The sequence below is a fragment of the Emydura macquarii genome, unplaced genomic scaffold, assembly GCF_026122565.2.
Source record: "Emydura macquarii macquarii isolate MOO-44397 ecotype Brisbane River unplaced genomic scaffold, CSIRO-AGI_Emac_v2 contig_1363, whole genome shotgun sequence".
In the NCBI taxonomy this organism is placed as follows: Eukaryota; Metazoa; Chordata; order Testudines; family Chelidae; genus Emydura; species Emydura macquarii.
In genome coordinates, this window is record NW_027131500.1 from 20,347,956 (window position 1) to 20,358,301 (window position 10,346).

At 42.9% G+C, this 10,346-nt stretch overlaps 1 protein-coding gene across 1 annotated transcript in view; it reads right to left on the minus strand.

The window, feature by feature from the left end:
- The window catches only part of TRIM2 (tripartite motif containing 2), a 116,134-nt gene extending 106,736 nt beyond the window's left edge, over positions 1-9,398 (minus strand). The window contains exon 1 of the mRNA XM_067551876.1: positions 9,277-9,398. The gene's annotated coding sequence lies outside the window, so the exon portion shown is untranslated. The remainder of the gene's footprint in view (positions 1-9,276) is intronic.
- Positions 9,399-10,346: the final 948 nt, after the last annotated feature.

Sequence of the window (10,346 nt, forward strand, 5' to 3'; positions counted from 1 at the left end):
CATTGCCAGCAGGTCACGGGAAGTGATTATTCCCCTCTATTCGGCATTGGTGAGGCCGCATTTAGAATATTGTGTCCAGTTTTGGGCCCCCCAATACAAAAAGGATGTGGACAAGTTGGAGAGAGTCCAGCGGAGGGCAACAAAAATGATTAGGGGGCTGGGGCACAGGACTTATGAGGAGAGGCTGAGGGAACTGGGCTTGTTTAGTCTGCAAAAGAGAAGAGTGAGGGGGGATTTGATAGCGGCCTTTAACTACCTGAAAGGGGGTTCTAGGGAGGATGGGGCTAGGCTGTTCTCGGTGGTGGCAGATGACAGAACAAGGAGCAACGGTCTCAAGTTGCAGGGAGGGAGGTCTAGGTTGGACATTAGGAAAAAGTTTTTTACTAGGAGGGTGGTGAAGCACTGGAATGGGTTACCTAGGGAGGTGGTGGAATCTCCATCCTTAGAGGTTTTTAAGCTGCGGCTTGACAAAGCCCTGGTTGGGATGATATAGCAGAGGTTAGTCCTGCTTTGAGCAGGGGGTTGGACTAGATGACCTCCTGAGGTCCCTTCCAACTCTAATATTCTATGATTCTATGATAGTGACTTTGGGAAATGTGCAGGACATAGTGGAGGGGTTTGCCACGCTGGGCTTCCCAAACTGCGGGAGGGGACGGGGGGGGGCATTTATGGGATGCACATCCCTGTCTCAGAGCCTGCCCACCTAGCAACTGAATACGTAAACCGCAAGGGGTACTTTTCCATGGTCCTGCAGGGCATTGTGGATCACAGGGGTCGTTTCACTGATATCTATGTGGGGTGGTCTGAGAAGGTGCATGACGCGCACGTATTTTGTAATTCGGGGCTGTTCTCTAAGATGCAGGCAGGCACTTTTTTCCCCAGAACAAAACATTCAAATTCGGGGTGTGGAAATGCCCATAGGGATCCTGGGGGATCCTGCCTACCCCTTGCTCCCTTGGCTGATGAAGCCATACACTGGTCACCTTGACAGTGACAAGGAGAGTTTTAATAAGAGGTTAAGCAGTTGCAGAATGGTTGTAGAATGTGCCTTTGGTCATTTAAAGGGTAGATGGAGGAGTCTTCTCACTAGGCTGGACATGAGTGAGAAATACCTCCCTTCTGTGATATCTGCGTGCTGTGTTCTTCATAATGTGTGTGAAGCGAAGGGGGAAAGGTTCCCCCAGGGCTGGGCTGTGGAGGCAGAAAGACTGGCCGCCAATTATGAGCAGCCAGATGCCAGCAATACGCTGAGAGCTAACTGCGGAGCGCTTTGCATTAGGGAAGCTTTGAAAACCAGGTTCTGCAATGAGATGCAGGACTGATTTCTGTTCCTGTCTGTTGTTTGCCTTTGGTGAACCCCCCCACCCCCATCGATATCTGTGCCCACCAAATCCCTCCAGAACAAGATATGATTTAATAAAGAAACGTGTTGAGATGATGCAAACTTTTATTTATGAATATTCAAGTCATGGGGGAAGGGGGGGGGGAGTGTTCATTCACTGTCTTAAGGGGTAGGATGGTAGCTTGCTGGTCAACTGTCAGCGTGTCCGCTGCTGCTTTCTGCTCGCCTCCACCCCGGTGGAGGTGAGCATGTACTGCAGCCTGGCCAATTTCCTCCGAGACCTCTTGGGGGCGGGGGAGGGAGAGGGCAGCAAAGCCCTCGGTTGAGGAGCATTATGGAGGGGCTGCAGCGGGACTTCGTCCTGCCTCCGCTCCTCCTGAACCTACACAAGCTGCCGGAGCATGTCTGCCTGGTCCTGCATGATTCACAGCATCTCCTGCGTGGTGCTGTGATCATGCTCCTGCATTTTTCTGTGACTCTCACTGTCCATGTCCATATTCTGGGACAAGGTCAGCCGCCACGCTTTGAGTTTGGTCCCTGCGGCCGCTGAGGCGTTCATGAGCTCGCCAAACATGTCATCTCTTGGTTTTTTGTTTTTTCTCTTTCTAATCTGCGATAGTCTTTCCGCAGCATTTCTTGAGGGTGGGGCCAAGGCCGAGGTGTCTACAGAATGAAACAAAAAATTTCAAGGTAGCCACTGTTAGCGGAGTGAAGAAAATGATACAACTGCAACAATGTAGACAATACTCCCCATGCAGTGCACAGGGCAAACACAGACCCTCATTCCATTCCTGACCTCCCAGAAGGGTCTGCTCGCTGTGCCCTTACTGAGAGGAGTTGCGGAGAGCGTGGTGGTAGTTGGGGGGATATAGTATCTGCTTAAACCAGCTAAAAGTAATCAGTGTGACTTGGTAGGACACTGCAATGGGGAATACAAAGGTACAGGGCATCTGCTGTATAGCTCTGTGTTTTAAACATGCACCATCATCCCTAGGTGACCATGGGCGATCTCAGTCTCCTGCGGGTCACACATGAGGAAAGGGAAGATTTGCTGCACACAGCGGGTACCAGCTGTGTCCAGCCATGATGCAGGCTCCCTTGATTGCAGCGTGGCTCAGCAAAGTATACTACCATGGAGGGAGGAACAAGGCAGCCCTCCCCAGAAAACTTTTGCAAAGGATAACAGATTACCTACCTGAAATTTTCCGTGAGATATCAACTGATGATTATCGGAGCATAACTCAGCACATAAATAAATTGTTCCCTGGGTAACTCCCCAGTACAGTCACCGAAACGCCTGAAATCCCCTTCCTGCCCCCCTCCCCAATGTAAAAGAAGAAAAAAACCTCACCAGATGTGCCTTCCCCGGGATCATTAGTGCTGTCCTGTGTGCTGCTGGACTGCTGTGGGGGAGTCCTCTAGTGGAGGTATCGATGCTGCAGGGCGGCACTGTGGTGGGATCGCCGCCAAGAATTGCATGCACCTCATCGTGGAAGCAGCATGCTTTGGGCGAGGAGCCAGAATGGCTGTTAGCTTCCCTGGCTTTCTGATATGACTGACGCAGCTCCTTGATCTTCACGCAGCACTGCTGTGCATCCCTCTGGTGTCCCTTTCTCCAGCATGCCCTGGGATATCTTCCCATAAATGTCCAGATTCCTTTTGCTGGCTCTGAGCTGAGCCAGAACAGACTCCTCGCCCCACAGACCAATGAGATCTAAGACCTCTGGTTGACTCCATGCTGGAGTGCATTTTGGGCTTTGCAGTAGCCATGAGGAGTACAGTGACAAAGCTCTCTTCATGGTGGCAGCACAGGAAATGAAAATTCAAATCTTCCTGGGGCTTGAGGGGAGGGAACATTTCCTGGTAGCGTGACCACGGTACAGCACAGCGTGAATGCCCAGAGCGGTCACAAGGGGGCATTGTGGGTTACCTCCCAGGGGCCAATTAAGTCGATTTAAGTGAAGTTGTGTTACACTGACACTAAATCGAATTAATAAATTCGAATTAGACGCTACGCCACTTGCAGAGGTGGTCTTATTAAGTCGACTTTTGACACAACTTAAGTCAACTTAACAGTAGTGCCAGTGGAGACGCATGTGTTCAAAGACTGACGTAAGTGACTTTACGTCGACCTCTGTCGCCAGTGTAGACCAGGTCTCAGTGTCCCTCACTGGCCCAGTGAATATTTAATACTTCATAAAGAGTGGTTGAGACAGAGAGAGAGAGAGAATCAGCGGAGGGACTTGAAATTGTGTTTTTTACAGCCCATCTGAGTGCCCTAACCAATGGGCTATTGGCCAGTCCAGGGTCTCTTGCACCCTCATTTTTTCATGAAAAAGTTCTAAGGGTCTCAGTTTTGTTGCAATGCAGAACAAAACCAAATGCCAAAACCTCAAAAGTATTCATGAAACTGATTGCTTGTTTTCCAGCCAGCACTATTACCGAAATCTGCAGCTGAGATGGGAGGAGAGCAAAGGGATTGGAAAGGGATAGGTGTTACCAGACAATACAAACTAAGGCACTGAGCCTGCATTGTGATCCATACTAACAATCTGCTGCTCCTGTGCTCCTGCTCTCATTGTCCACCTGCATGGACCACAGTGCGGGATCAGAACCCACACGTGTGAATGAATGAGTGAAATTATTGTTTGATGGGCATGAACCATGTTATAGCTGTTATATGTGGGTATTTAATGTTAATGCTTTGGTGATGTGATTAAATTTAGGTGAATATGCTCCATTAAGTTAATGACTCTGTAGTAATGGGATTAAAGGAATCATTATCAATGGCCCACAACTGTTTCACAATTAACATTTATGTTTTGGTGAGGTGATTCAATTTAGCTGAATACACTTCATTAAATTAATAGTTGGATATTAAACACCTTAAGGGAAACATTATCAGTGGGTCAGGACAACTTTGAATCAGGTCACAGAAAGTTTTATGCCATCTTATTATTTTTAATTACATGTTAACAAAAAAACCCATATATAAATGGATTTTGGTATCGCCATGAATGACTCATTTAAAACACACTACTGGCTATATAGAAACAAAAATATATTGAACTCACATACAAATGGCAAACTAGAATACTGGTTAAACTGTAATTGAGCAGTACAGTAAGAAGATCTATAGTTTTGATGGAAGTGTATGTTCTCTTGACAATTACTATATCTCCCTTCAAATTTGAAAATAAGAAGCCAAAGAGAGCTTCAGTTTTTCTAAACATACTTTAAACAATCATATTGTGAAACAACAGAATAGGTTCTGCAGTCTTTTAACATAGGAGGACAATAACAGCCAATGGAGTTTCATTTATGCAATTTCAATTATTAAAGCAATTATTTATCAAGATTTAACAAGCCACCTGTTTTGGGGGCAGAGGAACAGATCTGATGTGTTCTGTGATCTGAGATGTCGAATACAAGAATATTTGATCTGTATGGAACCACTAAGGGCCTGATCCAGAGCCCATTCAATTCAATGAAAATACTCTCATTTACTTTAAAAGACTTTGTATCAAGCTGAACTCATTACTTATTGTAATTGAGTTCTAACCTTCTTTATTTTTCATCAAAGTTTTTAATGAAAAGTTTGTTCCATTTCCATTTCAGATTTGGTTCAAGATCATCATCAGTCAGTGTTTCATTCTGGTGCTCTCGCTAATGCCAGTTTAAATCAGGAATAACTCCATTGACTCATTTTCCTATTTGTTTAGAAAATATTTTCATCTCTCCAGTGCTGTCTGAAAGACCACGGTAAACAACAATTGAAATTAACTAACCGATTACAGGGGAATCGGTGAAACTGATTATAAACAAGATGCTGTTATAACACAACTGTAAAGTGTATGCCATGTCCACCTCCAGTGGCTAGTCCATATAGAGAATAATAGCCTACTACTGCTGCCAGTTAGTGGAGTTATATCAATAGTGCATGTGATAGAACTCTTTGCTTTAGTGCTAAAGATCCAGAGTTCAAATTCTGATGGTACTCCATAGTGAGAGTCATTACACTATTCAATGCACAGAGTAGACAAACTGAAAAAATAGAGGAAAATTATTTTCTCTAATCTCCATCAGGTAACAAATTCTTAGGTTCTATAAGAAAAGAAAGTAAAAAAAATTCTCAGCCAGACGTGTGACTGTTAAGGTGAAGGTGTCCCTGTAAAACTGCAATAATATATTTTGATATTTTTAAAATCATAGACCATGATCCCCAATTAACCAAAGATGATCCTGGTTTTCTGAAAGAGAAATAAACATACCCAGTGTAGTTTCTTAACTATTACGATATATTTATTTAATTGTATAAAGTTATCTCCCAGAGCCACTACATGGGATTTATTTGCCTTTGAGGAAGGTAAATCTGTGATGTGGCATTTGATAGGATCTCTTTAAAATGTTTATTACTTCTTACTCTGCCGTTTTTGATATTGCACCCTTTTTGATATTGTATTTGAAACAGATTGTTAGCTCTTTGGGGAAGGGACTCTCTTTTTGTTCGGTGTTTATATAGTGCCTAGCAAAATGGGGTCCTGGCCAATATGATGGCGCATACCCCCAACCCCATCAGGAAAAGGCTAATGAGCTCATCTAGGCTCAACCCATACTAAACAAGCACACCTGCAAGCCTGTTCCACTTGGAGGAAGTAAGCTTAAAGGGGAGAGTTTGTCACAGGAAGGGATGGCAACCAGGAAGTAAACTGCTGTGCCCCAAAGTTAGCTGACTCTTGCAACAGAACTGCTTGGATGAAGACAGCTTGCAAGTATTTTCCACAAGGACCCAACAGACCAGGCATAAGCTGATTGCAACAGGGAGGGGTTGAAGGCAAGCTCTGACCTGGAGTCTAGCTGTACCCAACCATCATTAAGGATTCAGACCTCTATAGACTCTTTTGAAACACTTAGAGACTGAGCACCCTCATAACTGGAAGGACTGTTGAGGGTCTGAAAACACCCAGCCTGTCACAAAATGGTGGTGAATGAGGCCATTGCAGCCCCAGGCCTGATACAAGGATAATGAAACAAAGAGACAAATAAACAAACTCAGAGAGGACAGGAACCTAGGGACTCTAACTGAGCTGGAACCAGAGTGGTGGTATAAGTGGCTAGCTGAGATGTTGTAGTGGCAGGCTATTCAGCAGCAACAGTTCCAAGAGCAGTTGCTACAGCAATGGCCCATTTAGCAACAAGTACAAACAATGCAGAAACAACAGCTGTTGAAAGAGATGGTAGCCCAACAAAGGGAGCTGCAAAAAGAGCTGATCCAACAGTTGATGCCAGCCCTGCTTTCCCAAAGGGACTCATTGGGACCTGCCTCCACAGGAGTGACTCCCTCACAGGTCAGTGATATTAACAAAGATGGGGCCAGATGACAACCTGGAGGCATTTTTTACCAGCTTTCAAAGGGTAATGCTAGCCTCTCAGTGGCTTTGACACTGATGCCATATGTGTAGGCACAGTCGCCAATCACAACTTGGACCAAGCATAGGCCAAAGACTACAAGCGAGTGAAATCTGCAATTCTAGACTATTTGAATATGTACTCCCCTTTAGTACGCTAAGGGTGAGGCCAACCTTAAAATAATAGGTTAGCCCATGGGTCAGCCAAATAGTCTATCTAGCTTTTCCCTACCATGGAAGGGAGCAAATCTGGCAGTTTCTTACCTATCCGAAGTATTTTACAGAAAAAACAAAAACAAACCAGGCAACATTAGTTCCGTTAGTGTCCCCTATATTAGAGGGCTGCTTGTATATTCTCTCCCAATCAAGGCAAAAAATTATCTGCAGAGTGGTAGGACACAGTAGCACACACAAGGATATTCAGACTCCAGTGCCTTTAAAAAGCAAGTCCAATATCACTAATGCATATAATAGAAAGAGAAGTTCTCTCTCTGGGCAGCAGCACCAGGAACTGCAGGGGCTATTTAACATTCAGTGAGCATATGCCTAAAAAGTCAATGCACACGTTTGCAAATTTCACTGCACATCTGTACATCACTGAACTTTGTTTAGGCTCCATCAGGATCAATTTACAGCAGGATGAAGCATTTTGTATGAAAGTCTGTACAATGTGAAGCATAGCTGAAAGGGCAAACAGCTTTTCATTTCTCTCTTTCTTTCTTTCACTCCCCATTCTTCTTCTCCTCTTTATGTGTATGTGAGAGTAGAGTGTGTGTGAGAGAGAGAGATAATAACCTTGGGATTCTGAAATGAAGAACAGCAGACAGAAAGATCCTGCACAGATTTAAAAAAAACCTATCTCAGATTTTTAAGCCCTCCTCCAAATTCTCCCGGAAGAAATTTTAAATAGATTCAATTAAGTCATTGATCATTTCTCTGCATTTAATGGACTTATTTTTGGCTTTCAGCATTTACTGGATAAGCTGCCATTAACTGAATGCCATCCCCAGCTGGCAACCTTTCCGTAGCCCCACTATCCTTGATGCCTACCATTTTAATATTTTTCCATTTTTGTGATAAACATTGTCCTTAACGGTCACCACTTGTCTCATCAGTTGGCTTGCTGCCAGTCTGCCTGAGGAAACCTAACTCTACCAATTGTGATCAAAGATTACCATTTTCATATATAGCTAATGGTTAAGGCACATGTTTGTGGCCATATATGAGTAGGGAGGGAGGCAGATGCGGAGGCAAAGGCCAGAAACTAATTTAAGTAGCTGTAATGGAGAGAGACATCTATATGTTCAGAAATTCAGGCACCAGTGGTGCTTGAATTTCAGCAAAAGCAGCCAAATGCATCCCTGGTGTAACTGCATTGACATCACTGGTGTTACACCAGGGATGTATTTGGCCCTCTATTTGCCATACAGTAATACATAATACAAATACCATCTCCATCGTCATTTAAGCTGGTCACCTGTTAAAAGGAACCGCAGTAAATAATTTTTTGCATTGGTCATTAATGGTTTACAGTACTGCGACGGCCCCTAGTAAATAACAAATCCTGTAAATAAATAAACATGACATGACAACTCAGACAAACTGGACATGGCAGGCATTTCTTACGCAATTATCTGAAATTTGTACACTGTACTGGTTGCAAATTGTTTTCAATATGCAGATTTCATTCATAACATATTAAGAGTTCACCAGCTATAAACTGAAATTAACTGCCATGGTGTAACCACACTATAGAATGCTTGCATTATATAGGAGACTGTAAACCAAGATGCTGTTATCTTTGATGATCAGGTTGTAAAAAGCACAAAACATATCAACCAAAGCCTGTATTCTTGTTTAAAATACCTGTCCACAGTACTGAGAAACCTGCAACTCCATTGCTTCCCAATCATCATGTTATTCTGCATTCATGCCTTATAGCAAATAAAGCTCATCTTCAACTACACAGGATGAGAGATTTGATGAAAAACATGCATTGCTCACTCTGCTATTTTCATTGTTCTTATTAGTTCAGATGCAATCTAAATAGTGCCCCGATGATGATGATTTGGTTTTTCTTCTATAATAAGTTACTGTAGAATTTCTTAATCAGAAGTCTTGTTTGTTTGTTTTTTTTAAAAAAAGGACACCAAATGAAAAATGCTAGGAGAAATTTCTCTCCTTTGTATTTAAAAATAGTCTCTTAATGCAGAGGTACCTTTCTTACTGTAATCTAATACTCCCTAATAGCATTTCTATCAAGTTTCTGTCTCTTCCCTTCACAAACAAAGCAGTACACACATCCTAAAAATCAACTAACACAACTGTAACCTTTTTGCTTCATAAAGCTACCAAAGATCCCCTTTTCTTTCTAGCCATTTCACTGAAAAACATTACAATACTGCAAAGAAACATTCTCACTTGGGATGGTTTTGGCTTTCATCTCACTGCTTTTTGAAGCAGAACACTGGAGTTAGAAACCTTAATTAGCAATCTGAAAGCAGCACACAGGCCAGGAATACTTACATTTGCAATTGTGTTTGCGATATTTGTGCACTGATCCAGCACAAAGAAGAGAAAGAGCTTTTTTACAGACTGCCTTTCAAGCCTGGTAGCAGGGAAAAGAAGGCTGTTATCTGAAAGCTACTCATTTTCTGTATGCTCTGCTCTCCTTGCTTCCTACGTGCATGCAACTCAGCTGCCAGATTTAATAACCATGTCAGCCTGTTTCCCCTCATAAAGAGGCAGAGAGATGATAGGATGAAGATGAAATAGCCAGCATGTTAATCTGTAGTTATGGCTGCACTAAACCTTGAACAAGTGTCATGGTGTTACTGTCCTTGAAGAAATAAAATAAATCAACACTCTTTTGTCTGAAATAAAAGATTTTGGAAATAATATTCAATGGTTTTTCACCATGACAGTAAAAATAAAATACACCTTTTTTCCTCAAGCAGCAAAATCTGAAAATAAAGTTCATTCATCTTTTACTATTACCTGTCCTTTCACCATGCATTTTCCTAAAAAGGCATTTCCACCCCAAAAGAGAACAAAACCCACCCCTCCCAGAATTAATCAAGAATTACCCCACCCCTCCCCTTTTTCATTTTAAAAGGAAATGTTTCCATATCCAGCTTTGCTGAATTTTTTAGAAAAAAAAAAAAAAAAAAAAGAACACTCTCATTTACCATTTAAATGTTCCCATGCAAAGTGATTCTTACACTCCTGGACCTTAACGTCTGACGTAACCAGTTTCAGTTCTCTGCTGGCATGGAACATTTCCAAATCACAAGCAACAAACCCAGCTCCAGGTAGGTGAGGGAATGGCGAATCAGAGTTTACATGACTGGAGAACAGGGAAGCAGTGCTGGTCTTGCAATGAAAAACTAAAAACTAAAAAATGTATAGCTGACTTCACTACAGTGTATGGATGCTGCAGAGATCATATGACATCGCTGTGTGTGTGTGTCTTTTTGTCTCTCTCATTTATATTCTCTTCCCTTCCCTTCAAGGCACCTGTCTCAGCAGGGAGTGGTTTCTGTGGAAACTACAGACAGACAGTTTTCCCCTCTGAGAAACTGTTACCATGGCAACTT